Consider the following 27445-nt stretch of genomic DNA (forward strand, 5'->3'; position numbering starts at 1 on the left):
GGGTGAGGGAGCGACTGGCAAGGCAGCGCGGAGGAAAAGGTGGGAAAGCCCCTCTCCGATTATCGAGGCACGCTCAGGAGGTCCTATTTCCCGGGGTTGGGGGGCGAGAAATGTGATTATTTACAGATTAGCAACCATCTTGGGTCGTCTGCGTTACTTCCCCGGGGCGTGCACATTTCCCTAATCCAGTTGCTTTCGTGATTCCGGCTCCATCCAAACCTCTACAGGGAAATGTGAACGCGGGGAGACCTCGGGGGATGGCGGGGGACCGAACCCAAACACCCTCCGGGACGCCCCGCCGAGGCAGTGCCGACCTCCCCATCATGGCGGCGGCCGGGCGGGGAAGCCGAGCCCGTGCGTAGCGTGCGTGCCTCCTCTCCCTCCCCTCCCCCTTCTCGGCGGCGGCGGCGGCGGCGGCTTAGGCGGCAGCGCTCGCCATTGCCGCTGGTGGCAGGAGGCTGCGAGGAGCCGGCGCGGTCGCAGTCTCCACGGCGCAGGCCCACGGTAGCGCAGCCGCTCTGAGGTGAGTGCCCTACCGCGCAATCTCCAGCTATTTCAGCCCCGGCGCAGCCGCAACACGCCGCCCGCCCGCCGGCCGGCCGGCCCGCCCCGCAGCCGGCACCCTGCCGCCCCCGGCTCCAGGCCTGGGCCCCCGCCGGATTCGGCCCGCCTCGGGCGGGGGGCCCCGGCCCGGCCCAGTCAAACCGCCACCCCGAGGATGCGCAGGCCTCACTAGGCCCCAGGCGTCCTGGCGGGCTCGGGAGGGAGGCGCTGCCCTCCCGAGAGCCCCAGGGTTCCGGCCTCCCCCGCCGCCTGAGGCTCTCGGGGCTGCGGCCTTCTCTCCGCCGTGGAACCCGGGGCCCGGGCCCGGCCTTCCCGCGGCTTCGGGAGCAGGAGGCCCGGGAGAGCGCGCCGGCCTGGGAGCGGGAGGTGGGCGGGCTGCGCGGGACGGGAGCTGCGGCTCCCAGCTCGCCTCCTTGGCTCTTCCCGGGTCTGGTCCGCGGGCGGCGCGGCGCGGCGGGTTGGGCCGGGGCGCGGGAGCTGCTGTCTCCTGCGGGAGAGGAGGCTGGCTCTTTGGGCAACCTCCGAAGCTTCCCTCCCGCCGGGGTGGCGTGGGCTTGTTACCCAGGTAGACTGGGGGACGCTGGAATATGGCGCGTTGCCCACCTTCTTGCAAGTTAGGAGGCGGCAGCGGCGGCAGTTCGAGGAGGAGGGCGCAAAGTCCTTTTGTACGCAGAAATAAGGAGCGACATTGTGTTTTCTTCCCTAGCAGAGATGCTGCCCGTGGAGGGGGCTCGGTTCTTCCTGTGCTTGGGGTGTTGGTCCCCTGGGTGAGGGACAGGGGGAGTGGCGCGACCCCGGGAAGGGACCGAACCTTTGCCACTGGAACGACAGGGGCTCTGGATGGCCTTGTGCATGGGTATTAGCCCACATCCCCAGCCTTTCGGGGAACTCAGGGGTTTGCCCTTTGCATGTTATCCACTTAACTGGGCGGTGATGTCCACCACCTCTCTCACCTGTTGTGTCTTTGCTGTACGTCCTAAAGTTTCGACAGTCTAGTTGACTGTGCCCATCAGAACTTGAAGTTGTTTAAAAATCTTAATATTTTTAGGGCTTCAAATGATATCCAGCCAGTTGGAGGAGCTGTTGCCTGGTATCCATTCCTTCTTAAACATTAGATTAGCATATATTAATTGCTTACTTTACAGCTGGTGTCACTTGTGCTTAATTCTTTCTGTGGTCAGAGCAAAATTCACATTTTCTTAAGTGTGTAGAGACAATATATTGGAAACTCTTAAGGTGAAAGGTAGTGTGAGTGAGACTGTCAGCTCTGCGGGAGAATGGGTATGCACATCTCACACCTTTTGTCGAAGGGCATCATCTGCTGTCACAGCTCACAGTGATCCTTTGCCCATTTTACCTTCGCCCAGCCTTTAAAAAAATTCCTTTTCCTTTGGTCTTGAACAGTAAGTTATTGAGTTGTTCCTCACTCAGGGGAGGGGGGACTTTGCAGATGCTGGGGTTTTTTCCTTCCCTTAATTCAGTAGTGGCCTGACTCCCTAGAATTGTGTTTGAAAGTTCTTGATGTGTTATTTCATAGGTAGTGAAAATGTGACTAGCTCCATCTGTGCATCCAAGTGTAATTTCCTTATTTTATGAGTGCAAAAGCAAACATACAATTATCAAATGTAAATGTAATGTAGTATACTTATTCTTAACTTGGGTCCAGAATTGTGTGCAGAATTTTTTGTGGGACTTTTTTTTTTTTTTTCTCTTTAAAGCTGGGTTCTTTGTGGGACTTTTTTTTTTTGACAGGAGTTAGATGTGGCTTTCAACAGGGTCCATCAGAATAAGAATTACTGTTTACTATCTTTTGGTTCATCTTTATTTGAAGTCCTTTGATTTCATCTTCCTGCCTTCCTCCTCCCCCCCACCCCCCATCTCAAACTCACTATACATGAAGAAAATTACTTTTTGCTTGGGAGTCTTGGTATATTCTCATTTAGGGGGGAAAAAAAAAGGTTTCTTATCCCCAAGACAGGAGTTTTCTTACCAGGTTTTAAGGAAATTCAGCAGATTTAGGGAAGTAACTATAGGAGTAGGAGATAATGAGGGCCCTTGTCCAGATACAGAGGGAATTAAAGGAGAAAAGATTTCAGGTTTCCCTCCCAATTCATGTATACTCCAGTGGAACCCAAAATTGTACGGTTTTTTGGTTTTATTAAGTCACAATTATGTATCCATCTCTAATTTTTTAGGGAGCTAGAGACCAACTTCCCATGATTTAAATATCTGAGTTTGCATTGCCTATACATCATAGGTTCAAGCAGACTTACTTTAAGAAGTATTTTATGTGAAATGATAGAAAATGGGTGACTTTTAAGGGAAATTTAAGCTCCTTGTAGTCTGGGGTTAAATTTTTTATACCTCTTTCTGTATATGTAATAAGGCATTCAGTAAATGTTTGTTGGGGAATAATAATAACAGTATTATTGAAATTAAAATTTTTTTCACAAGTATTTGAAAAGGTATGCTGATTTTTTGGTTTCTGGAAGTTCTGTAAACTGTCAGCCTTTAGAAGCACACCCTCCAGTCTCTGGAGAACAGGAAGTTATTGCATAGGTTCAGCTTCTGTCAGATATCTTTAGGCAAGCCCAGTCCTTCATGCTGCAGTGGGCTTGTTCATCTACTCAGTGCCACTCTGAAAAGTTGGAGGGTAAAGGCTCTGTGGGTTGTTGAGTCTCAGAAGTGTCTGCTCTAACCTCAAAAGTTTTGGCATACTCTCTCTGGGGCTGTAATTAATCCAGGGAATTCGATATTTGAATTTAGACGTTTATGTATATCTATGTGTGATGCTTAATAATACATATATAAATAGTATTTGGAAAATCAGTCTTACAGGTAAATACCAATCTTTGGTTTTGTAAAAAACATTTCAGAAAATGTTTTATACTGAAGGAAATTTTCTCTCTGTTCTTTCATGTTTTCCTTGAGAGCTAAAGCTAGTGTTTTCAGCCTGAGCTTACCCAAATATAATTTTCCATGAATGCTTAGTAAAACAGCAATGAAAAAGAAACCCACTTGTTAAGTTTATTTTAGAAACATTTTATTTAGACCAAGTCCAATCAGTATTTTTTTAGGCTCTGGATACATGTTAAATTTTGAGCATTATGTATCATATAGTTCCTTCCTTATTAACTAGGGAGTGGATTATCCACTTTCTTGGCTTTTCAGCTAGTGCTTTTATCCATCAATATTTTACTAAGGAGAACAGGCTGGAAGAGAAAGTAAAGGAGGTGAAACAAATCAATTTCAGGTGTTTCCAGAAGATTATAACCACATTGAGCTATTGGAAACTTTTAATCCTGGAGCAGCAAGAATGCTTTGTCTGAAGTTATTTTGATGTAATGTGGACAAAACTTAGAAAATGAACAGAATTTTTGATTGCTCAAGGAAAATAAGTGGATTATATATACCTTGGAATATATATATTTTTTCTGCAGTGCATTTCATAATTAGGCTAAAATGTTTTCAACCCCACTCAGTGCAGTTTAGTAACTGAAGCTTCAAAAAGATTTCATCACGTGGTCTTTAGTCCTAAAATGTGAACATTTATATGAACTGAAGAAAAATCAGAAATAAAACTTCATAAAGATATTCTAGTATATTTTTAAAAGGAACCCCCCCACCAAAACAAAAACAACCAAACCAAAACTAGGGGGTGGTTAAGGCAGGCCTACCACATTTGTGATCCTTGAGGTCAATCTGTATTGTATCATCAGCAGCAGTCACTTAGAAAATAAACTGACCATAAGGAATCTTCTCCAGAATTCCAGACTTGGTAGCCTTCGTTATCAAACTGCTCCCGAGCCATCAGATAATTTCTGAGGAAGCCATGTCTAGTAAGGGAGGGGTGTGTGTGAGTGCGTGTGTGTGCGTTTGTGTGTGTGTGTGTGTGTGTGTGTGTGTGTGTTGGGGGAGAGTTGGTGGGGAGGAGAGGGGGAAAGGGTAGATGATACTGGTAAAAGAATCTAGAATCTAGTTTTACAGATTGGGATGATTGCTGGAATTTTGGAGGTGTAGTATTTTTAAAGGAAGCTAAAAGAGCTACTTTTGTTTGGGTCATCAGTTTGGTGGTATACAGTGTCTACTATTTGTAGTGTATTGTTTAGTATATAAGCACAGTATTTAGATTAGTTCATGTATGCTGATTTCTGTGGTTACAAATGTGAAATGTTTGGCTGACAGTTTAAGTGGACATTTTCTTCAGAACTCTTAAATGGTGCCTGTTGGATAAACTATGCTAAGCCTTTCTCAGAATCATGAAGAATGAACTTTGTATGCATAAATGTTTAGACCATTTTAAAAAAAGAGCTTATATTTTACTGTTGGTAGTTGTAAAGTCTTTACTTTGTAGAACTTGGAGAGTCTGTTTTGTTGCTGCCACTGAATGCTAATGTGGTTAGGGTGGCAGATAAACCTACAAAGAACAAGAGGAAGTGAGGAAATGTTCCCATGAAACATTGCTTAAAACTAAGCAGTGGACTAGAAATGGGGAGCTAGAGACTAGAGGACTTAATTAGTTTTATGTTCAAAAGAAGATGACGCGTACCCTCCACTGAGAAGTAACCTTAAGTGTGTCCTCACTCGAGTTTTGCCATTTATTTCCCAGACATTGATTAAAGATATACTATATTCCAGTCATGTTCTAGGTGCAAGAGTAACAAATAAACCATGGGCTTTGTCTATAGCGGAGAAAGATAAGAGTGCAACTAAAATAAAGAGTGGTGTGGGATTATAGAAGGAGGGAGGGAATTCTGGGGGAAGGGGTAAGTGATACAGGGAGAGTAAGTGAGGTTAGGGAAGACTTTTCATGTAGTGGATGCTTAAGTAGGACTTTGAAGGATGAGTAGCTGTTTTACTGATGAAAAAGAAGAGGCTAGATGAAGGGAACGATAGTCTGATTTGAGAAAGAGCAAGCAGATTTTGCTGTACTTGGGGAGTAGTGGAAAATGAAGCTGATGAGGTTGTGGCCTGATTGGGAAGAGCATGGGGGAGTTAAAGATTATAGTTGGTGGATGATGATGATGCCTTTAATAAGGTAGGGAATGTATAGGGAGAACAGAATTTGAGGCGGAAGGTAATAGGGTATGATGCTAGGTGTGGGAATCAAGATATGTCAAATAGGTTAGGTACCTGAAGACTTGGACTGGAGCTCAAGGGGAAAAGGGGATCTGTTAGATTTGTATTCATTGGCATAATGTCATATAGAAACTGCAAAAGAGTATAATATCAAGAGTGAGAAAACAACTAAGGCAACCTTGGGTAGCATCTATATCTGAAGGTCAAGTGGAAGAAGAGAGGCCTGTGAAAGAAGTCGAAAAACAGTGGCTGAAGAGATAAGATAAATGGTATAGGGTTGAAGAAGCTGAGGATAGGGATTAATGGAATTTTAACAGAGGATTTAGCAATGTGAAATACTGCAGAGCTCACTGGGATAAAACTGGATTTGGCAATTAAGAAATAAAATAAATTTTCTGAATGTGTTTATGTGTGTGTGTGTATGTATTGTTTTGCCATGAATCATGATAATTAAACACAATAGATTTTGGGAATCTTATTGAATATAGGGGTAGGGCCTTAAAACACAATTTAATAGATGACCCGTGCTTAGAAATAGGTCCTGTTACTCTCCTTCTCTCATGGGAATTACAACATAGAAACTTTGGGAGATGACTTAAATTTTAACAATTAGAGTTTATGTATTTGAGTATATATAGTATCGTATATTTGAGTTGATAATCTTTAAAGTTTATAATCTCTTTTGAAGGATTTTGAAGTTTTATGGTATTTATAGGTTAAGTGCAGGGTTTTTTAACCTGGGTTTTATAGTTCTGGGGTTCATGGAGATATTTTGGCTGTGTGATCCTGAATCCTGAAATTGTTTGAAAAATACTGTATGGGCCTATATGATTTTTCTGGGGAGAGGGTCCTTAACTTTTATGAGATTCTCAAGGGGTTCTTGGCAGACAGAGAAGTCAGGGGCCTTTTTGGTAATGTTAATGATTAAGTCAAATGTTGGTTGTGCTAGTTGGCTGAAATCAGTTATCCTGACTGGGCTAGATCAAGCAAGGGAAAGAAACTTTGAGTAGGTGTCTGGGGTGAGGAACTTTGGGAAGATGTAAGGTACCTTTCGGAGATGGGAGTAGGAGCACCAGAAGGAAGGTGGGAGGAATGCCAAACCAAAGCTTAACCAGCTTCAGAATTTTGTCAAGTCATCTGAATTCCTTGCTTTTTTATATTCCAGAATTCACACTGTATATGACTATTCATGCACTCTATACAATAGGCTTTGTGCGGGGATCAAATTACTATTGTTTTAAAGAGAAAGGAGTTTTGAAAGAAAGCTAAATGGTTCATTAGACTGCACTCAAATTCATTTTTTAAAAATTTAATTTTTATTTTATATTGGAGTATAGTTGAATCATGTTGTGTTAGTTTCAGGTGTACAGCAAAGTCAAATTCATTTTTAAGGTGGTAGTTGTTTATATGCACTTTGGAAAACTTCTAAAAGACACATGTATCAATCCAGTGATCTGGGACAACACATTTATTCTCACCTTGCTTAATTTTTCTGACCATGAAATGAAAATACCATTGGCCTGTCTTATCAGGTGTGTGTGAAATATGACAATTATGAAATGTTTTGAGATCTAAAATGATATAATGGTAACAGATTGCTAGTGTTCACATTTCTTAAGCCATTGATAAAACCTGGATTTTTAAAATTATTTATTTATTTATTTATTTATTTTTGGCTGTGTTGTGTCTTCGTTGCTTTGCATGGGCTTTCTCTAGTTGCGGTGAGCGGGGGCTACTCTTCATTGCGGTGTGCGGGCTTCTCATTGCCGTGGCTTCTCTTGTTGTGGAGCATGGGCTCTAGGAGTGCGGGCTTCAGTAGTTGTGGCTCGCGGGCTCTAGAGTGCAGGCTCAGTAGTTGTGGCGCATGGGCTTAGTTGCTCCATGGCATGTGGGATCTTCCCGGACCAGGGATTGAACCCGTGTCCCCTGCATTAGCAGGCGGATTCTTAACCACTGCACCACCAGGGAAGTCCCAGAATCTGGAAATTTAAGCAAATTATTTAATAATGTTTCATACTAGAACTTATTTGATTCCTAAAATATTTCATATGAAGTTTTAGATAATTGGTCATTTTTACTTTCTTCTAATCTTTGGATCTTTGAAATTACATTAGGAGACAGTTTTGTCAGCTAGGCCCCGGATTCTGGGCAGTGATCTCCAAATTTTATTGTCACCCTTACAAGTAAATTTTGAGCACACATTCTGAATCAAATTTATTTATAAATGGTATTCCTATTATTGTACTAATACATTTATGTGCATTATAAAATATGTAGAAGGTATACGTTTTAAAAGGATCAGATAAAAATGAATATTTTCAAATGTCTTGCTAATTGAGTTAATGATGGTTCAGTAATTTATGAGTTTGATTTGCTTGTTTTTATAAATATATTTGCTCATAATTCATTTTTTTTCTGTAATTAATGCCAGTTGGCAACTGTATAGGTTACCCTGTAAAAGTATTGGTAAATAGAAGAATTACATGAATAAACATATTGGGTAATCTTAAGAAAATTTGTGTTATGCAGCTTGCAATTGGGCTTGTGTTTGTGGATTATGTTTACATTCACTAAATCTGTCCCTAAATAGAACTGGAGTATTTTCTTTGTTCACCTTTTTTTAGTCCTTTGTCTTTCATTAAACAATTGTGAAATAAAATTTTCAGTAATAGATCTTTTATATAAAAATAATCACAAATTAAAGAATCAACCAGGGTTTGCTACATAAAAACACCATCATAGAACGAGTCTGTTGACCCCAAACTGGCTTTAGGAACTAAGTCTAAAGAAACAATTCCGGTATCACCAATTATGTGATTGAGTGTTAAAATTTTTGTGTTTCTTCCTTAATTTTTATCTTTATATTTTTTAAGTTTTTCTACATTGAAAATGTATTATTTTTGTAGTGAAAATTTTTAGAAAGGAAACAAACAAAAAACCCCCCAAATCAATGGTTATTTTTGGTTTATAAGCATATATGTGATTTTCATTTTCTTTCCTATAGCTTTCATTATTTTTCAGATTATTTTTAATGAAAATGCATTAACTTTCATAATTATAAAAAATAAACATAAGTATGAATAATATAATTATGGCCATAGGGAGTCAACTATCAGATTTTGGGCAGGCAAGTCACTTATCCTCACTGGGCCTTTTTCCCCATTTGAAAAATGAAGAGGACGGAAATGGTAAAGTTTCTTCTAAATAAAAATTCCTTCTAAAATTAGTTCTGAGTCTTGTGTTATGACATGGTAAACAATAAATATATTTTCTTAATGTAAAAAGGTACGTATATGTGTTTATTATAGAAAAGCAAAGAGAAGAAAATTTAATTGTAAATCAATCATACATATTTAACAATATTTCAATTATATGGTTTTAGATATTTTCCTAAGTGTACATGTATGTACTTGCATGCACACACACACACTGTGCATGGACATACTGTATATGATAATATGAAATAATACTCTGTATACTGTCTTGAACCAAAAATGTCTAAGGGTGTTTGATTTGTCTATTTTTGCCCTGAAACATTCTTAATGGGGCAGTTATAAATCCATTTTAATGAAATATAAAAGATATTAAAGTTTCTATCCAAATACAAATTAGTCCAGGAAATGCTTACTGTCTGTTTCATGCTGTGTGTGGTTTTGCTGAGGTAAGGGTAACTTGGAGTAAGGGCGGAAGGGCTTGCCTATGAAAGCTTACTTAGTGAAGAATGAGAGCTAAATCCTGGGTTAACCTCAGTTTCATTCACATATTAACTTGCTTTTTCTCCACTCTGCCCTCACACTTCATGAGCCAAGATTCCTATTTGTAGGATAGTTTCTGAAGCGAACAAGTTTGTCTCAGTATTATTAGTCTTTTATTTTACCCTGGGACCTTCTGAGTTGTTATATTCCCACTGAGAGCAAATTGATATTAGTAGCAGCAATCATATAATACAGGAGTGTTAAAAATGCTTGTTTGTTGTTTTTAAAGCATTATCTGTGGGGAGTCCAAAAGATTTTATGTACATAAAATATAAATATATTTATAAATATAAAACGCTATGTAGTCTAGTTCATCCTCTGCCTCAATGAAGTATGTGATATATATAATTCTAGTTTTATGTAAAGAATACTGGCTCTCAAAGATTTTGAGCAGTAGATTCTCTTTAGAAAAGTTAGTAATATAATCCAATTTTCTTGCCTACTCATTTAGTTCTGTCTTTCATCTTTCTGGTAGCTAGTTTGTTTGTTTATATAAAATGGAAACAAATCTAGGGTAAATATTTCCTTAGTTATCACAATTAATATCTAAAGTAGTCTAGTCATTTTTCATCTAAGTATAATGCAAAGCCTGCAGAGGTATGTGTTGGAAGAAAAAAAGTCTGATTTGTTTATTCTCTTCTCTTCTACTTTGAAAATTAGAATCTTTTCCAGGAGAAAAACTTTATCATTTATACTTGACAATTAAGATGCTTAAGTCAGTATTTTTCAGACATAGAGGGAGGTGGACAACCTGGGAATAAAAAGTACAAACTTTTGGCCTCAAACTTTTTTTTCAGTTTTTGTGTTTGAAAGATGTGAGAGCAGTCACTAATCCTAACTTGAGAATCCACCAAGATGGATTGTTTTCATTCTGAAGAAATCCATTTTGTAGCTAAATGAGTGGTATATATCTAATGACCTTTAAATAGGTAATCTTTGGTTAGTATTAATTTAGGGCCTTTGGTAAGGTAGTGATTCTTGTGTTTTAGGCTAGCACAATTTTGAAATTATCTTTTTTTAAAGAATAATGATTATTTTATAACAATAATTGTTTTCCCTTAAAGGTAAAAGAATATGCAGCTGTTCCATGTAAATATGTATACTCAGATTTGGCCTGCCAACAGAGTTTAAGAACTCTATATCCAGTGGCCTAATTGACACCTCTCAGATGCCTCAGATGCACTTCATCCCAAAATGAGATTCCCTTTTCAAACTTGGCCCTGTTCCATTCTTTCTTACCTCAGTGAAGGGTATCAGCGTTTCATCTGTTTTCTCAGAACAGAAACCTTGGCCTTTCCATATTGTCAAATCCTGTTTAACTTTCTAAATAAGCTCAAATTATCCTCTTCATTTCCACCATTATCACTTTTGTCTGAGTTGCTATTGTTTCTTTTCTGGACTGTTGCAATAACCTATCACTGGTCCACCTGCATCCACTCTGGCTGAGCACTAATCCGTTCTCCTCATTGCAGGCAGAATTAATTTATCTTTTCTAAATACACAAGTTTGATCATGTCCCACATTTAGGATGAAGACAAAGCTTTTCAATGTGCCTGTACTTACCTTTTGGACTCATTTTGTATCAAGCATGCTGCCCTAACCATTAGACCTTTCCTATTGTTCCTTCTGCCTGGAAAGCTTTTTCCTCTCTTTTATCTGGTAAAATCTTGTAAATTTTATTCAAGTCTCTACTCAAGCATCATTTCCTCAGGGAAGGTTTACCACATTTCCCTTATTTTTGTACTTTTTCTTCACCATTTATGTCTATACATGTCATTTTACATTTGTTGGTATATTACTTGATATATGTCTGTCCCTCCCGCTAGACTGTAAGCTTTATGAAAGTAGACATCATGTTTGTGTCCATCACCAAGCACACTGCCTGACACATAACTGGCTAATAGTCAGTATTTATTTGAATACATGATAGTAGAAACCTTGCAAAATTCACTTGTAATATTTTATCTTATTACTAGGTTTTTGTGGTAGCATCTAATATTTTATAATTTTTAGGAACTTGGGAATGGGAAGAGATTCTAAGTCATCTAAGCCAGCTCAACTCCCCAAAGTTACATGGTCATCAGTCTTCTTGAACACATCCAGTGAAAAGAAATCATTTTGGTGGGTACTAACTACTGAAACTCGGTTTGGTCTTTAATACTTTTTTAGATGGTTAGAAAGTTTAATTTCAACTGAAGTTTCTCCCTGTAATTTTTACCTACTGGTCTCACTTTTGCTCTTTAGGACTTCCAAAAATAAGTATAGTTTTTTGGTTTTGTTTTTAAATAAAGTCCTTTCAGTCATCTCTATTTTAGTTTAAATATCCCGAGATCCTTAAACCTTCTTGGAAAGGTAATGAGATATGCTGGAAGGATAGAGTTTGGGGGCTATGTTAGTTTCCTAGGCCTTCTACAACAAGTTACCGTAAACTTGGTGCCTTAAAACAACAGAAATTTATTCTCTCATAATTCTGAAGGCCAAACGTAAGGAATCAGGTGTTTGTAGGACCACAATCGCTCTGGAGGCACTAAGAAAGAATCTGTTGTTTGCCTCTTACAGCTTTTGGTGGCTGCCGGCATTCCTTGACTTGTAGCTACATCACTGCAGTCTCTGCCTTCATGGGCACACTGTCTCCTCCTCTTCTGTCGGTAATCTCTGTTGGCCTCACTCTCATAAGAACACTTGTCATTGGATTTAGTACCAACCTGGATAATCCCAGATGATCTCCTCATCTCAAAATCTTTAATTTAGTTACATCTGAAGGAACCTTTTTTCCGAATAAGATAACATTCATAGTTTCCAGGAGTTAGGATGTGGACATATCTTTTTGGGAGCCACCATTCAACCAACTAAAGGGGCTCTTGGGTTTAAATCCTGATAATGCTACCTCCTAGCATTTTGCAACCTTGAGCATGTTACTTAATCTCTCTGAGCCTGAATCTCCTTAATTTTAAGACAAGGACAATAATACTTGTATCTTTGATATGAGGAGATTTAAGGAAAATTCAGGTGAAGTACTTGACACATGGTAACTAACTCTACATGTTGCCTTCCATATTATCAAACTACCCTGACCCTACTGCACTTTGTCAGGGCCCCTAGATATCAAGCGTGGCCTAGAACCCAGCACAAGTGCAACTGGTCTGATAAGTACAAACTACAGTGGGTCCATTTTTTTCTGTTTTTTTGGGGCAGTGTATAGCCACTATGATTAATGTAGTCCAAGTTTGAATTATGTTTATTTGTAGCCACATCATAAGATTGCCTCATTAAATTTAGAATTGATTAAAACCCCATTTCTTTTTCATTGGTGTAACTATTAAACTTCTATTGTGTAGTGTTTAGAACCAAGTGTACATTTTCACGTTACACTGTATGTTATAAGTGTTACATTATCAAATCATAGTGCCTAGTGCATAATGGGAGCAAAATTTATGCTGAATTTAATGTTGCTGCATGGTTTAAAGGAATCTTTTTTTCTTTTTTGGCTGCGCTGCGTGGCTTGTGGGATCTTAGTTCCCTGACCAGGGATCGAACCCAGGCCCCCAGCAGTGGAAGCGCAGAGTCCTAACCACTGGACCGCTAGGGAATTCCCTAAAGGAATCTTTAAACTTATCTACTTTGGTGTTGTTCAGAGAACATTTCTTAAAACAAACGCTGGGGTGAATATAAAAAGGAAGAGAGTTACCATTGAAGTAGCAACTGTATCAGTTATATTGGGCAGATGGATGGCATCACTAGATACTCTTTCAGGTAATCAATGGCTGATCACTTCCAGGTTGATGGATGGGTTGCTTTTGATACTTCCATCAGGTATATGAGATATGTGTCCATTGCTTATTTAACAAATATGCATTTAATGATTTCCATATCTACTAGTATTTGGAATTTGCATTTGAGATAAAAGACTGGAGAAATGGATGATGTAGAAATGGTGTTTTAAAAATAGTTATTTTAGAGTATTACATGCACATTGTTAAATGATCAAACAATATAAAAGGAATTCAATGAAAAGTGAGTTTCCCATAGTTTCCCACCCCCAAAACAACTACCACTATCAGTTTTCTTGTGTAATCTTCAAGGTAGGGTAAGCAAAAGTGTGTGTGTGTGTCCTTTTTACAAAACACAAATGATTGCTTTTGTGCATATGATCTTCTAGAAAGTGGTTGTTTTTTTTGTTTTTGAATGTCATGTTTTGTATCCTGACCCTCAGCACCAGTGTAGGATTTCTAGTTTTTTTGCCCTATTGTTGAGAGACAGGGAACCAAATTTCATAGCTTTCTATTACTGATTTGATTGTGTGGGATGCATTTCCAAGAGAGTTGTATATTATATAGTTCTTTGTGAAAGAATTCTCTTTATAGGCTGTTTATACCAGGGAAATAAAACCAGTTTTAATTCAGACTACTTATTTAGAAAATGACTGAAGAAAAACTCATCAAATAGGTTTAAAACATTATTCTGGTGTTGCTTGAGGCCTTTTCATGCTTGCTAAGTGAATTACTCGTTTTGATTATATTGACAGCAAGGCGAAATAAATTATTTCAAGAGCCAGGTAGGTAATATAGGTCTAGTTTAAAAAGAACTAGAAAATTCAAGAATAGAGGGCTATGGTAGCCATAACATTCTACCTTAGGTTATTATCTGTGGGTTTTTTTTTTTCCCCTCTTTTGTTAAAGTGTAAGCCAATATTTCTCTTTTTTTTTAAATTATTATTTTATATTGGAGTATAGGGCGTGATTTACAATGCTATGCTAGTTTCAGGTGTATAGCAAAGTGATTTAGTTATACATATATCTATTCTTTTTCAGAGTCTTTTCCCATATAGGTTATTACAGAGTACTGAGTAGAGTTCCCTGTGCTATATGGTAGGTCCTTGTCGATTATCTATTTTATATACAGTGTGCACATGTTAATCCCCACCTCCTAATTTATCCCTCCCCTCACCTTTCCCCTTTGGTAACCATAAGTTTGTTTTCTAAGTCTGTGAGTCTGTTTATCTTTTGTAAATAAGTTCATTTGTATCATTTTTTAGATTCCACATAGAAGTGATTATCAAATGATACTTGTCTTTCTCTGTCTAACTTACTTCACTTAGTATGATAATCTCTGGGTCCATCCATGTTGCTGCAGATGGCATTATTTCATTCTTTTTTATAGCTGAGTAATATTCCTGTATGTATATACCACATCTTCTTTATCCATTCAGCTGTTGATGGGCAGTCTACCTTGGGTTATTATATGTGGGGGTTTTTTTCCTCCTTTTTGTTACAGTGTAAGCCAGTGCTTCTTTTTTAATATTTATTTATTTATTTAGGCTCTGCCATGTCTTAATTGCAGCACATGGGATCTTTTAGTTGTGGCACGTGGACTTCTTAGTTGCGGCCTGCATGCGGGATCTAGGTCCACGACCAGGGATCGAACCCGGGCCCCCTGCATTGGGAGTGCAGAGTCTTACCCACTGACCACCAGGGAAGTCCCAGGCCAGTGGTTCTTAATCTTTGGTTTCAGGACCCTTCTTAATAGTCATTGAGGACTCAAGAGCTTTTGTTTATGTGGGTTATAACTTTTGATACTTACTGTATTAGGAATTAAAACTGAGAAATTTAAAAAATGTTTATTAATTTTAAAATAATATACGCACTACATGATAAAGTAAATGAAACATTTTAATTTAAAATAACTATATTGTCCAAAACAAAAACAATTTAGTGAGAAGAGTGACATTGTTTTACAGTTTTTGCAAATCTCTTTAGTGTCTGGCTTGATAGAAGACAGCTGGATACTCCTATCTGCTTTTGCACTCAGTCTGCTGCAGTATGTTACAGCTTTGGTTAAAGTATAAGAAGATCTGTTTGGAAAAGGGAAGAGTATTTTAAGAACCTTTTCAGATTACTGTGGATGATATTCTTTGATATTACATGAAAACTCAGCAGTGTTAATTTCTTAAAGGTGAATTGCAATGTGGAATCTGAAACCATATCTGTGCTTTGTTATGTTAAAATCTGTTGGTTTATCATACACTTTGAATGGATCTTTTAATCCATGCATGATTTTGTAACATCATACATTGGTCATTTGGAAAATATTAGTTTACTGAGTTATGCAGATCTTCTAAATGTTGACACAAAAATCACATTCATTGACACTACCACTGATCTCATCAGAAAAGACTTTTAAGTAATGGAAGTCTGTCAAGCTCACTGTGGCAGATACAAGTTTTCCAAAATTCTAATTATCACTTGAAATACCCAATTTTATCATTGACAACAAATGCTCTCAGTTGTTTTCCTTGAAGTGATAGGCTCACTTTGTTAATTTTTGAGAAAATGACTATCAGTTACCCAGGTCTGAATAGCCATATAATTTGTCAGCTACTCTTTCAAGTAAAAATGGTATTCCTTGGGGGAAAATGTGGGTAATTCAGTTTGCAACTCAAAGCATGGTTTATGTGCTTTTTGAAATAGCCATCACACTTCCCGAATGCAGAAGTGCTGTATGTATACTTTCCATTTGATTACACAGAATAGTAAAAAGACATGAATTCAAGGGTGAAGATTTAATAAAATTAATAATTTTTACTCTTTCATCAGCACATTCTTAAATTATGAAATTGACTCTTTCCTTTTACTGTGAGTACATGAAGGTGAAGAATATAATGATGACTAGTACAGTTTGGTGCCATTGCCTTTAATTGTGCTAAGATGCCAGTAGTTTTACCCTACCATTGCTTTTGCATTCTAAGTGCAAATATAAGTACAGTGAAAAAAGGCAAAGAATGTCTTAGTTATTATGAAAATAGTTTTGACCTCACTGATCCCTTGAAGAAATCACAGGGATTCCCAGGGTTATAAGGTTCACTTGGAGAACTGCTGCTGTAAGCTGTTTGAGGGTTAAACTAATCACCCCACAGGTCCCCCTTCAGTTTCTGATCCAGGATTTTTCACAGAAAAGGTGCTCAAAATATATTTGTTTTATGAATGTGATTTGATGACATTTAAGCAGGACAAAACTTGGTGAGTAAAATTATGTAGCAGCCTACATGCATCCAAGCAATCTTGATCAGGCAGCTTTCCCACAGACATTGGTGAGAATAAGTTGAGCTAATGGAATGTGGATGATAATATACTTGGTAAATGCAAATGATGAAATAACTACAAATAAGGTGGTGTTGAAATTAGGACTAACTGATTTCAGGAATGCACAGGAAAAGGATACACGTGTACAAGTTCCTACACAGCCAACAATTTCAGCCTTGTTAGGTTTCTGTTAATGAGTCCTCTACTTTTTGGGTCCTTTAACTTGTAGCGGTCTAAGAGAGGATCCTCAAGTAAGATGGATTTTATCTGAAAAGCAAACATCTCATTTAAATTTCAGTAGGGGGCTTCCCTGGTGGCGCAGTGGTTGGGAGTCTGCCTGCCAATGCAGGAGACACGGGTTTGAGCCCTGGTCTGGGAGGGTCCCACATGCCGCGGAGCAACTGGGCCCGTGAGCCACAACTGCTGAGCCTGTGCGTCTGGAGCCTGTGCTCCGCAACGAGAGGCCGCGAGAGTGAGAGACCCGCGCACTGCGATGAAGAGTGGCCCCCGCTTGCCGCAACTAGAGAAAGCCCTCGCACAAAAACGAAGACCCAACACAGCCAAAAATAAATAAATAAATAAATAAATAAATAAATTAAAAAAAATTTTCAGTAGGTTGTGGGTTGTGCTTAATCTAGTAAAGTCTTTTCAAAAAGAGTTACTGACAGTGAATGTTAAAAACAAATCACTGTTTTTGAAGAATAGTGACTAAAAGTCCTGGGTCTATATAAACTGCAGACCCAGGTAGTCATTTTCCTCTTTAAGGAAACCTGTCCTATTAATACCCTACTATGTATTTTTGGGGCAAGAAATTGGGTGATAAATTGGTGTGATATACCCTCTTTTAGTGTGTAAGCCTCAGTTCATCTAGCTACATTTTGATAATCTCAAATTTTGTTAAATAGTACTCCTCCTCCTCTTGTTTTCAAGTGATTGGTTTGTTACAGTCTATTTCTAGTTTAGGGCTAGGATGTAGGAATGGGCAGTAAATTGGGGGTGGAAATGGGAAGGAACAGTATTAGTTCTAAACCATCCCAGGCCTTCCTCTACCCTCACCACCAATCCCAACTTTTAAAAAACTTTTTACTCCTATTTCAAGTAAAGATTGTAAGAGATAAGGCATTTCTAACAATCAAAACCACACACTTTTTTTGTTTCATGTTAAAAGTTACTGAGTCTACTTTAAGAAGTTCCTTCAAACATCTTGTGAATTTACCTTTTGTCCTTGAAGGTCATTGCTTCAGTTTACAATGGATACTCCCAAAAAGTTGGTTAGGTAGGCATTACCTAAACTTTGGTCATCATCATACCTATGTAACAGCGTGAGAGGATTCAGCTAGTACAGGAGTGTGTTACTATGTGAGAGCCACTTACTTGTGCTTCATGTCATAGGTGCCATGTCCTGGTTAGAAACCATTTAAAATCAAACTGGAAAATACCAGTCACCTTTTAAGGATGTCGTAAAAATAAGGTTATTTTTACGACATCCTTAAAAGACTAAATACTGTTTTAAAATTGACCAAAGTAAAAAGTCTGCTTTCAAACAGAGTTGTAAGTGGAAATGTAAAATAAGGTCAAATTAAAAATAATTTATCTATTACATTTCCTGAACAGATTTAATATTGAGCTCTGTGTGCAAGGCACAGATTGGAATGGTTGCTGCAGATATTCTATGGAATATAGGTTTCAGATTGTTATTTGCTTGTAAATATACACATGAAAACCCACTTTCAGGACTCCTACTTTAAATTTTTCAAAGAATTTTATCCTTTATGGAAGATATATTTGTGTCTATTATTCCTCTAGTACCATATCCTAGTTAAGTAGTTTGAGGAGATTAGGGTTAAGTACTACTACTTTGGTATGACTTCTGTAGCTGCCACCTTTAAAAATTTGTTAAATACTTCAGGCATGAATAAGGATATAGAACAATATAATGAATACCGTGTATCTTCTACCCAACTTAAAAAAAAAATCAGATAATAATGCCTCCTGGGCATTCCTTCCTCATCCTTTCCCTTCCCAGCTGTGACCATTATTCTGAATTTGATGTTTACCTTTCCCCTGCATTAAAAAACAAAAACAAAAACAGAAAAACTATACCTTTACGTGTTGTATCCATAGGAAAGATATCATATTGTTTTGTATGTTTTTAAACTTATATGAGATTAATCTTTATTGATGCATGTAGTTATAGTTTACTCATTTTACATGCTATATAATATTTGATTTAATGGAGTGTGAAAGTAATATATGATCTTTGTAGAGAATTTTGAAAATAAAAGAAAGTATGAAGATGAAAAAATTTGTAGCTCTGCCATCCAGAGATACCACAGTTAATTTTTTTTCCTTTGATTCCCCCCCTCCCACTTAAGTTTATGTATTTTCTGGGTACCTTTTAATATGAACGGGACACAGTTTTATGGATTACATAAAATTGCAAAATAGCCACATAAGGGCTGTAATCGTATTTTAGTTGAAAAAGAAAAGAAAATGAGCTTTCCATATTAGGTATTCTACATATACCAGGTATTCCACATATACCTAGTAAATTTACTATCTATATCAAATATTGATGGCATATTTCTTAGTATGGAAACACTGTGTAAGTGACATCTGGGAAGAGTTAGGTAGTATTGTTTAACATGTTTTTAAACTTATCTGAGAGATTTTTCTAGTAAACAAAATTATCAGATGAGTGATGCTTATCTCTTTAAACATTAAGTACTTTTTTGGTTTTAACTTTCTGATTAAAAATGAAAAAGATGAAATATTTAGGTACGCATCTAATATATGTACAAGATCTATATGAGGAAAACTACAAAGCTCAGATGAAAGAAATCAAAGAAGAACTAAAAATAGATATTCCATATTCATGGATAGGAAGACTCAATTGTGTTAAGATGTCAGTTCTTCCCAACTTAATCTGCAGATTCAATGCAGTCCCAATTAAGATCCCAGCAAGTTATTTTATGGTTATCAACAAACTGATTCTAAAGTTTATATGGAGAGGCAAAAGACCCAGAATAGCTAATACAGTATTAAAGAAAACAAAGTTAGAGGACTGACACTACTTGACTTCAAGACTCACTATAAAGCTACAGTAATCAAGGCAGTGTGGTATTGGTAAAAGAATAGACAAACAGATCAATGAAACAGAATAGAGAGCCCAGAAATAGATCCCCATAAATATAGTCAGCTGATCTTTGACAAAGGAGCAAAGGCAATACAATGGAGCAAAGATAGTCTCTTCAACAAATGGTGCTGGAACACCTGGATATCTACCGGCCAAAAAATGAATGTAGACACAGACTTCATACCCTTTATAAAAATTAACTCAAAATGGATCACAGACCTAAGTGTAAGACGTAAAACTATAAAACTCCTAGAAGATAACATAGGAGAAAACTTAGATGACCTTGAGTATGGTGATGACTTTTTAGATACAACACCAAAGGCATGATCCATGAAAGAAAGAATTCATAACTGGTACCTCCATACGATGGGGTATTATTTAGCACTAAAAAGAAATGAGCTATCAAGCCATGAAAAGACATGGAGGAATCTTAAATGCATATTACTAAATGAAAGAAGCCAACCAGAAAAGGCTACATAGTGTATGATTCCAGCTTTATGAAGTTCTGGGAAAGGCAAAACTGTGGAGATAGTGAAAGGATCAGTGGTTGTCAGGGTTTGGGAGAAGGGAGAGAGGGAGCACGGGGTTTTGGGGGCAGTAAAACCATTCTGTATGATACTCAAATGGAGGGTACGTCATAATACACCTGTCAAAACCCATAGACTGTATAACATAAAGAGTGGACTCTAATGTAAACTATGGCTTTTAGTTGATATTGGTTCATCAACTGTAACAAATTTACCACTCTAAAGCAGGATGTTAATAGGAGAGGGAGAAGTGGTGAAGGGGTTATATGGGAACGCACTGTACTTTCTGCTTCAGCTTTCTATAAACCTAAATCTGCTCTAAAAATAAAATATATTAATGGGAAAAATACATATGTCAAACACCAATGTTCCATGGTAGAGGTGGGGGACAGGGATTTTCAGGTGTAGTCAGGAACTCCTCCAAACTAAATCATCATAGCCTGTAGTTAGATAATGCTGAATAGCTTTATAGTTATATAATGTTATGGTATATATATTTTATAATTTACATATAAATGTAAAAATATAATTTATATATAATATACATAATGTATAGTTAATAATAGTTATATACTGTTGAATACATTTGAATGTATAGGATGCATGGTGGTGGGGAAAGACTGAAGAAATTGGGGGTGGGTCAACTTCATCTAATGAAGAGACAGTGTTGCTGGTGGAGCTGTCCTAACACTGCCCCTGGTGAGAGAAATGCCTATGACTTTTCCTTCTTCACTTTAAATAATAATTTGATGGAGCTAATGTTTGCCAGCAGTAGCCTATGATGACACTTGTCTCAAATTTTGTGTCATGCTGTTCCTGTTCCCCTCCTCCCAGTGGAATGGTATGCTAATAAAGGTCTAACTAAAAGTGCACAGGAGTTCAGAGGCACTTAGGTCAAAAGAAATTCCAGTACTGTTCAGTAATCAGTGCTTTCCACCATGACGTTTATTTGCCAAGAAAAGATAAAATTATAATCAGTACATAGTATTTTGGTTTAAACGGCACACAAATAGTCATTGTAGGCTTCTTTTTCATTTTTTTAAGACTTCACTTTTAAGGGCAGTTTTAGATTTACAACAAATTGAGAGGGAGGTACAGAGATTTCCTGTATACCCCTTTCCCTCACACATCATAGTCTCACCCATTATCAACATCACTGACCAGAATGGTGCATTTTTTACAAAGGATAAACCTACATTAACGCATCGTAATCACCCAAAGCCTGTAGTTTACTTCAGGGTTTACTCTTGGTGGTGTATATTTCTGTGGATTTGGACAAATATATTAATATAATGACATATCCATCATTATATCACGAGGAGTATTGACACTGCCCTAAAAGTCCTCTGTGCTCTGCCTATTCATTTCCCCCATCTCCACCCCCAGTCCTGGCAATCACTGCTTTTTCTTGTCTCCATAGTTTTGCCCTTTCCAGAATGTCATATGGTTGGAATCAGAGTATGTAGCCTTTTCATTTTCATATTGGCTTCTTTCACTTAGTAATATGCATTTAAGGTTCCTCCCTGTCTTTTCATGGCTTGATAGCTCATTTCCTTTTAGTGCTGAATTATATTCCATTGTATGGATATACCACATTTTGTTTATCCATTCACCTATTGAAGGACATCTTGATTGCTTCCAAGTTTTGGCAGTTATGAATAAAGCTGGTATAAACATTTGTGTGCAGGTTTTTGCATGTACATAAGTTTTCAGCTCATTTGGCTAAATACCAAGGAGTGTGTTGGATCATATAGTAAGAGTATGTTTAGTTTTGTAAGAAACTGCCAAACTGGCTTCCAAAGTGACTGACATATGTATTTTTACATTGCTTATGCTTTTTCAAAAGCACATTTGTCAGGTATGTAAAGGAATGAATGCCTGTCCTATGATAGGATGATGCCCTTACAAGCAATTGAGGTCTTAGGGCTGGTTGTCCCTTCATAAATAATACCAGCTGTTTGTACTTTGTTTGTTCTTGTCTGCTTTTTCTTTCATTTATTTGTTTTATTTGTTCTCCCTTATTGTTCTTACTCTCTTTATTCTTCCTTACTGCTTCTCCTTGCTTTGGCCTGGGGAATGAGAGAGCTATGCTTGTTAGAATAGTGTACTGATTTTTTTTTTATTTATTTATTTTAACATCTTTATTGGAGTATAATTGCTTTACATTGTTGTGTTAGTTGCTGCTATATAACAAAGTGAATCTGCTATACGTATACATATATCCCCATATCCCCTCCCTCTTGCGCCTCCCTCCCTCCCTATCCCGCCCCTCTAGGTGGTCACAAAGCACAGAGCTGATCTCCCTGTGCTATGTGGCTGCTTCCCACTAGCTAGCTATTTTACATTTGGTAGTTAGTGTACTGATTTAAAAGGCAAATAAGACAAAACTAAAACCCTTTCCCAGGGTCTCTTGGCTATGTTATGGATGGTTACGATTGCAGCATTTAGTAAAGTTGTTGCATGATTAGCTTCACTGTACAGATCTTCCAAGATGGGATTAGAGGAGCAGTACATTAATAAAACCTTCTTTGCTTTATAATTTAAAAATAAGGAAACTGATTTAAAATGGTTTAAGTCTATGCTAGCAGAAGAGTTTCGTTTTTTTCCCTACATTTCTCTAGGAAGACCTTTCAGTTTCTGCTGTTACAGTTCTCAAAGAGGACAAAACCTTTAGTTAAAGCTTGTTTTATAGTATCTATGTAATTCTGTTTGTGTGTACATTTGTACATACCCCAAACTGCAGCAGAATTACGTGTCAATAGATTATATTCTCTCAGTAGATGAAGGTCAGGAACTGTATCACATCTTCTTTGGGGTATGTATCCAGTTCACCTGACAGTCTTCCTGATACACATTTGTGGACCCCGTGGTTCAAAATCTCCTGGTGCAAAATCTTAGAGTTGTTTTGTTTTGTTTTTTGCTCCCTTACTTTCTGCATGCTGGCTTGTTAGTATATGTGTAAAGCCCACCTCTCCCATGCCCCCAAGTGGTTGTCTTTGCTTTGCATGAAGATACCTATTGATGGGAGAGCTCACTGCTTCCTGGCAACCTGCTCTGTTTTCACACCCCTGTTAGAAGAATGATCTATATTGGCCACAGTTCTGCCCTGTCTACCCTAACTTCTTGGCTATTTGTTCTTATTGGGACACATGATATTTATAATTCCTCATAATAATTCTTTAATATTTAATAAGAGGTCATTTTCCTAAAGCCCTTTCTTCTCTAGGTTTAGACATATATATTTTTTCCCAACTATTCCTTATAATATTGGCTTTTTCACAGTCCCAGTGAAATATAATCTATGTCTTTAAAAAGTACAATGACAACAGGAAATGTCTAGTTCTGAAGTTTGGTCTTGAGGTAATATAAATGCTCCCAAAATGACAATTTAAAAACATAATCCCAAAAAGAATATAATTCCTGACTTAGAGACAGTGGTGAATGTTGAGTAGTAAGGGAAGGGAGGGTAAAGTGCAGGTAGAGTATCCTTTCACACCCATATTAAAATTACTGTTCATTTTCTTCTAATCAACAGATAAGAAAGAATAAAAATAAAACATTTTACTCAAAAAAAAAAAAAATGTGTAGTGCCAAGCACTAAATACAAGTGTGATCAGGTTGATGCTTTCATTATCCATATTTTACATATGATGCTTGTCATGGTGCTTATTTTATACTAAATTTAGTGTGAACCAGCACCACTTGAGTTTTTGTTTGTTTGTTTTGTTTTGTTTTTTCTTGTGATGACACAGTCTTCACCATCCTATGTTCTTCTGCAATGGGTTTTTTTAAGCCAAAGTTCAAAATATTATGTTTATGTTTATTAAAATTTATCCTATGATATTTTGCTCATTATTTTAGGCTGCTTGAGTTTTTTGGAATTTGATTTTACCCTCCAAGGGCAGACTTCATTATCCCTTGCATCTCTAGTTATCAACCTATTTGATTAACATATCTTTTCTGTCTCTTTTCAGTTTCCAAAACAATGTCCCTCCATTGTTGCCTTTTTTTCCACTTGTTTTTCTCAGTGGCAGATGCCAGCTTGTGTTACTTTGATGGATATGTATAGCTAAACACAAACCTCAGACAATAGAAAAATATGTGCAGTTGCAGAGCCACTAGGGAGCTGTAGTGTGCTTGAATCATGTTGAACATCGAGAAGCTTTATATCTATTTTTCTTCTTTTTTTTTTTGGACATTTATTAATTTTGATTATTCATTCTTTTGGTATTTTGGAGCCAGTTCTTTTGTGTTTTCAGCTTTCTCTAAACTTTTCTGTATGTATTTGAAAAGTTTGCAGGCCCCAAGGACTGTGTCTATAATGCCTAGTATATAAAATAACCCTGGAGCCTGTCTGTAAGGCAGAGATCTTAATAGGAGACTAATTCTTGGGTCTCAGTTTCCCAACTGCACGATGGAAGACTTGCATTAATCAGGGAGTTTCCACTTGTGCTCTGTGGAGTCCTGAGTCTCAGAGGGTATTGCAGGAGGTGAGGGGGATGAACGCCTATAGCTGTCAGCATTCCCCAGCTCCTTCAATAAGAAGTGTTCCACTTTTATCTTATATTTTGAGGTTCTACATAGGATTCTTTTTAAAGAAAGAGTACCCAGAGGACATTGGGCAGCTTTGATGGTCTATATATGAGTCTCTCTGATTCCATGAGCTTAGAGGTCACCCTCAGATTTTTCATTCGGTGAAGGGGTAGAGGGGCTTATCATGCTATTTGTCTTTTCTTTCCCAGATCTGGGATTAACCACCCCTCCAGTACCCTCATTATAAAAGTAACTACATGCTTATTGTTTTAAAGGGAGAAAAAAAATCTGTAAAACAAGAAGTCTTCATAATTCCATTATGCACAGAAGAAAAGCATTCTTAACAGTTTCAGTATACCGTTCTAGATTCTTTTGTTTTTCCATAGCCATATCTGTAATTTATTTATTTGTTTGTTTGTTTGTTTATTTTAATGAGACCACACTTATTCTAGCAGATTTTATAACCTGGGGTGTTTTGTTTTGTTGTTTATTTTCCCAGTTTACAGCTGTATATTGTGGACATTTTCTGTGTCAGTACACATCAGTCTACTTCATCCTTTAATACTCATGTAATATTTCTCTAATGATTTGTAACTATGCTAAGTCAGTGTGAATATTCCTTGTTGCACAACACATGGAATCTATTCTAAGTATGAACCCACTTTTATTTACATATTACTACTGGCATACACATTTTTTTCTGTAGTTTACTTTTATTCACTCTTTTTGGGAGTTATGATATTTGTTGATTTTTCCAGTTGCTTCTCTTTCCTCTGGTTTGATTACACATCAAGACCTCAGAAGTATTATCCCAGTCAAGCTACAGATGCAGATAACCCTTTTCATTAGCTCTAATTTAATGTTCCCTTTTAATAGTTACAAGACTATTCTTAAGAACAGAATCTTGGCAGACAGAATTATACTTTTATTCCAGTATATTACTACTGATGAGAAAGGCAGTTGACTTGTTTTGACTCAAGTGAGCTTAGTTCTAAGCGCCAGGAAGGTGGATGACAAGCAGCTTTTGGTGGTTTGACAGCTAGCTAGCTGCAGGACGTCTTTTGTGGTCAGGACTAAGCGGCTGCTGATAAATATTTGTGGTAAATTACATTTGATGGTCCCTTTTCCCCTTCTGATTTTAGAATTTTATCAACAATCACGTTGAGAGATTGGTAGTGAGAAAAATGTTTTTTATTCTTATAGGATGATTATTATTTTTTCTTTGTGTAGTGCTCTGTAATTTTTCAAATAACTTATTCTAAATGGATGCAACATTTCCGTAGTCATGGAAAAATTTTGGTGATTTTTTTTTTTTTTGAACAGGAAATATAGTGTAAATGTTATTTAAGCAGCTTATATTTCATTAGAAACTTAGGATAGCATTTCTTCCTCCCCCTTTTAAGTTTAGGGAAATCTTGTACAGGTTAAACAAATTCAGAAATGGAAATGTTATTCCCAGTTTTAAGTGAGTCATTTTAATTTTATATTCAACCACTTTGTAAATTTTATTCTTGAAACATGTGCTTTTTTTACTTTTCTCTAACTTCCTTTCCTTGTCAGGATTCTAAGATAATTTTTCCTTCTTACTACTATGCCTGAAACTTTGATATTTGCTATTCTAATTTTAATTTTGGAAGTAATTCAAGATATACTTTGTTTTAATTTACTCACAAAGTAAATATGGGGATTTTAATTTTTGAATAGGTACTATTCAAATTTAGATGTCTGACACTTTATGAAGTGTTTATGGTAGGGACCATTATTCTATTTAGAAAGGTTTATTTATTGTTATTGTTTACGTTACAAAATCTCTGAGTACTCTTTGTCTTAAATTTTATTTCATATGTTATTGTCCAGCTTAGGAAGTTCTAATTTCTCATTCATTCAATAAACAAATTTGAGTGATTATTGTGAGCCTTGAACAGTTCTAGGTGGTGGGGTAAAGCATTGAATAAAACAGAAAAATCTTTGCCCCCATGAGCTTACTTACTATCTAAAAAGGTAAATAAATATTACATCAGGGGGTAATGAGTGCCATGGGGAAAGTGATGTCTGCTTGAGATTGTCTCCATATCTTTCAGAAGATTAATCCTCAAAAATACCAAGGCTGCAAATGGAAACCTGGGCTGGATATATAACGGACTTCAGATTGACTATCGGTCATTGAGTGGTGTGTAATTTGAACAGATTCCTGTATTTACTGCCTGTTCCCTTTCATACTATCATTTTCACAATTGTGTTAATTCTTAGTGTGGTTCTATTTATTGTTGCTTAAAAATGATACCTTCTGGGGCTTCCCTGGTGGCGCAGTGGTTGAGAATCTGCCTGCCAATGCAGGGGACACGGGTTCGAGCCCTGGTCTGGGAAGATCCCACATGCCGTGGAGCAACTGGGCCCGTGAGCCACAACTACTGAGCCTGCGCGTCTGGAGCCTGTGCTCCGCGACAGTGAGAGGCCGCGATAGTGAGAGGCCCGCGCATCGCAATGAAGAGTGGCCCCTGCTCGCCGCAACTAGAGAAAGCCCGTGCACAGAAACGAAGACCCAACACAGCCAAAAATAAATAAATAAATTTATTTTAAAAATAAATAAGTAAATAAAATGATACCTTCCATAGTGTTTTACAGTTAAAAAACATTTTCATGTTTCATTTTTTTAAGTGGCTATAGCATAATAGTTTTGGTTGAACCATGTGAAATTGCTGATATTTGGCTGTTTTGGACCTACAAAAAGCAATTTCACATTGATCATTCTAATACTGTGCTGTACCTACC

The 27445-nt window shown here is 37.5% G+C and overlaps 1 protein-coding gene across 13 annotated transcripts in view; it reads left to right on the top strand.

Moving 5' to 3' along the window:
* The first annotated feature begins 212 nt into the window (after positions 1–212).
* The window catches only part of NRF1 (nuclear respiratory factor 1), a 133977-nt gene continuing 106744 nt past the window's right edge, over positions 213–27445 (top strand). For 4 of the 13 annotated variants that reach the window (XM_082473040.1, XM_082473050.1, XM_082473046.1 and 1 more), the window contains exon 1: positions 228–523. The gene's annotated coding sequence lies outside the window, so the exon portion shown is untranslated. Of the gene's footprint in view, positions 524–11411; positions 11544–22429; positions 26844–27445 lie in introns of those variants that run through there. The other 9 variants (XM_082473047.1, XM_082473052.1, XM_082473042.1 and 6 more) reach the window with 7 other exon arrangements.

This window comes from Balaenoptera physalus (assembly GCF_965194825.1).
Source record: "Balaenoptera physalus genome assembly, chromosome: 8".
NCBI classification, from domain to species: domain Eukaryota; kingdom Metazoa; phylum Chordata; class Mammalia; order Artiodactyla; family Balaenopteridae; genus Balaenoptera; species Balaenoptera physalus.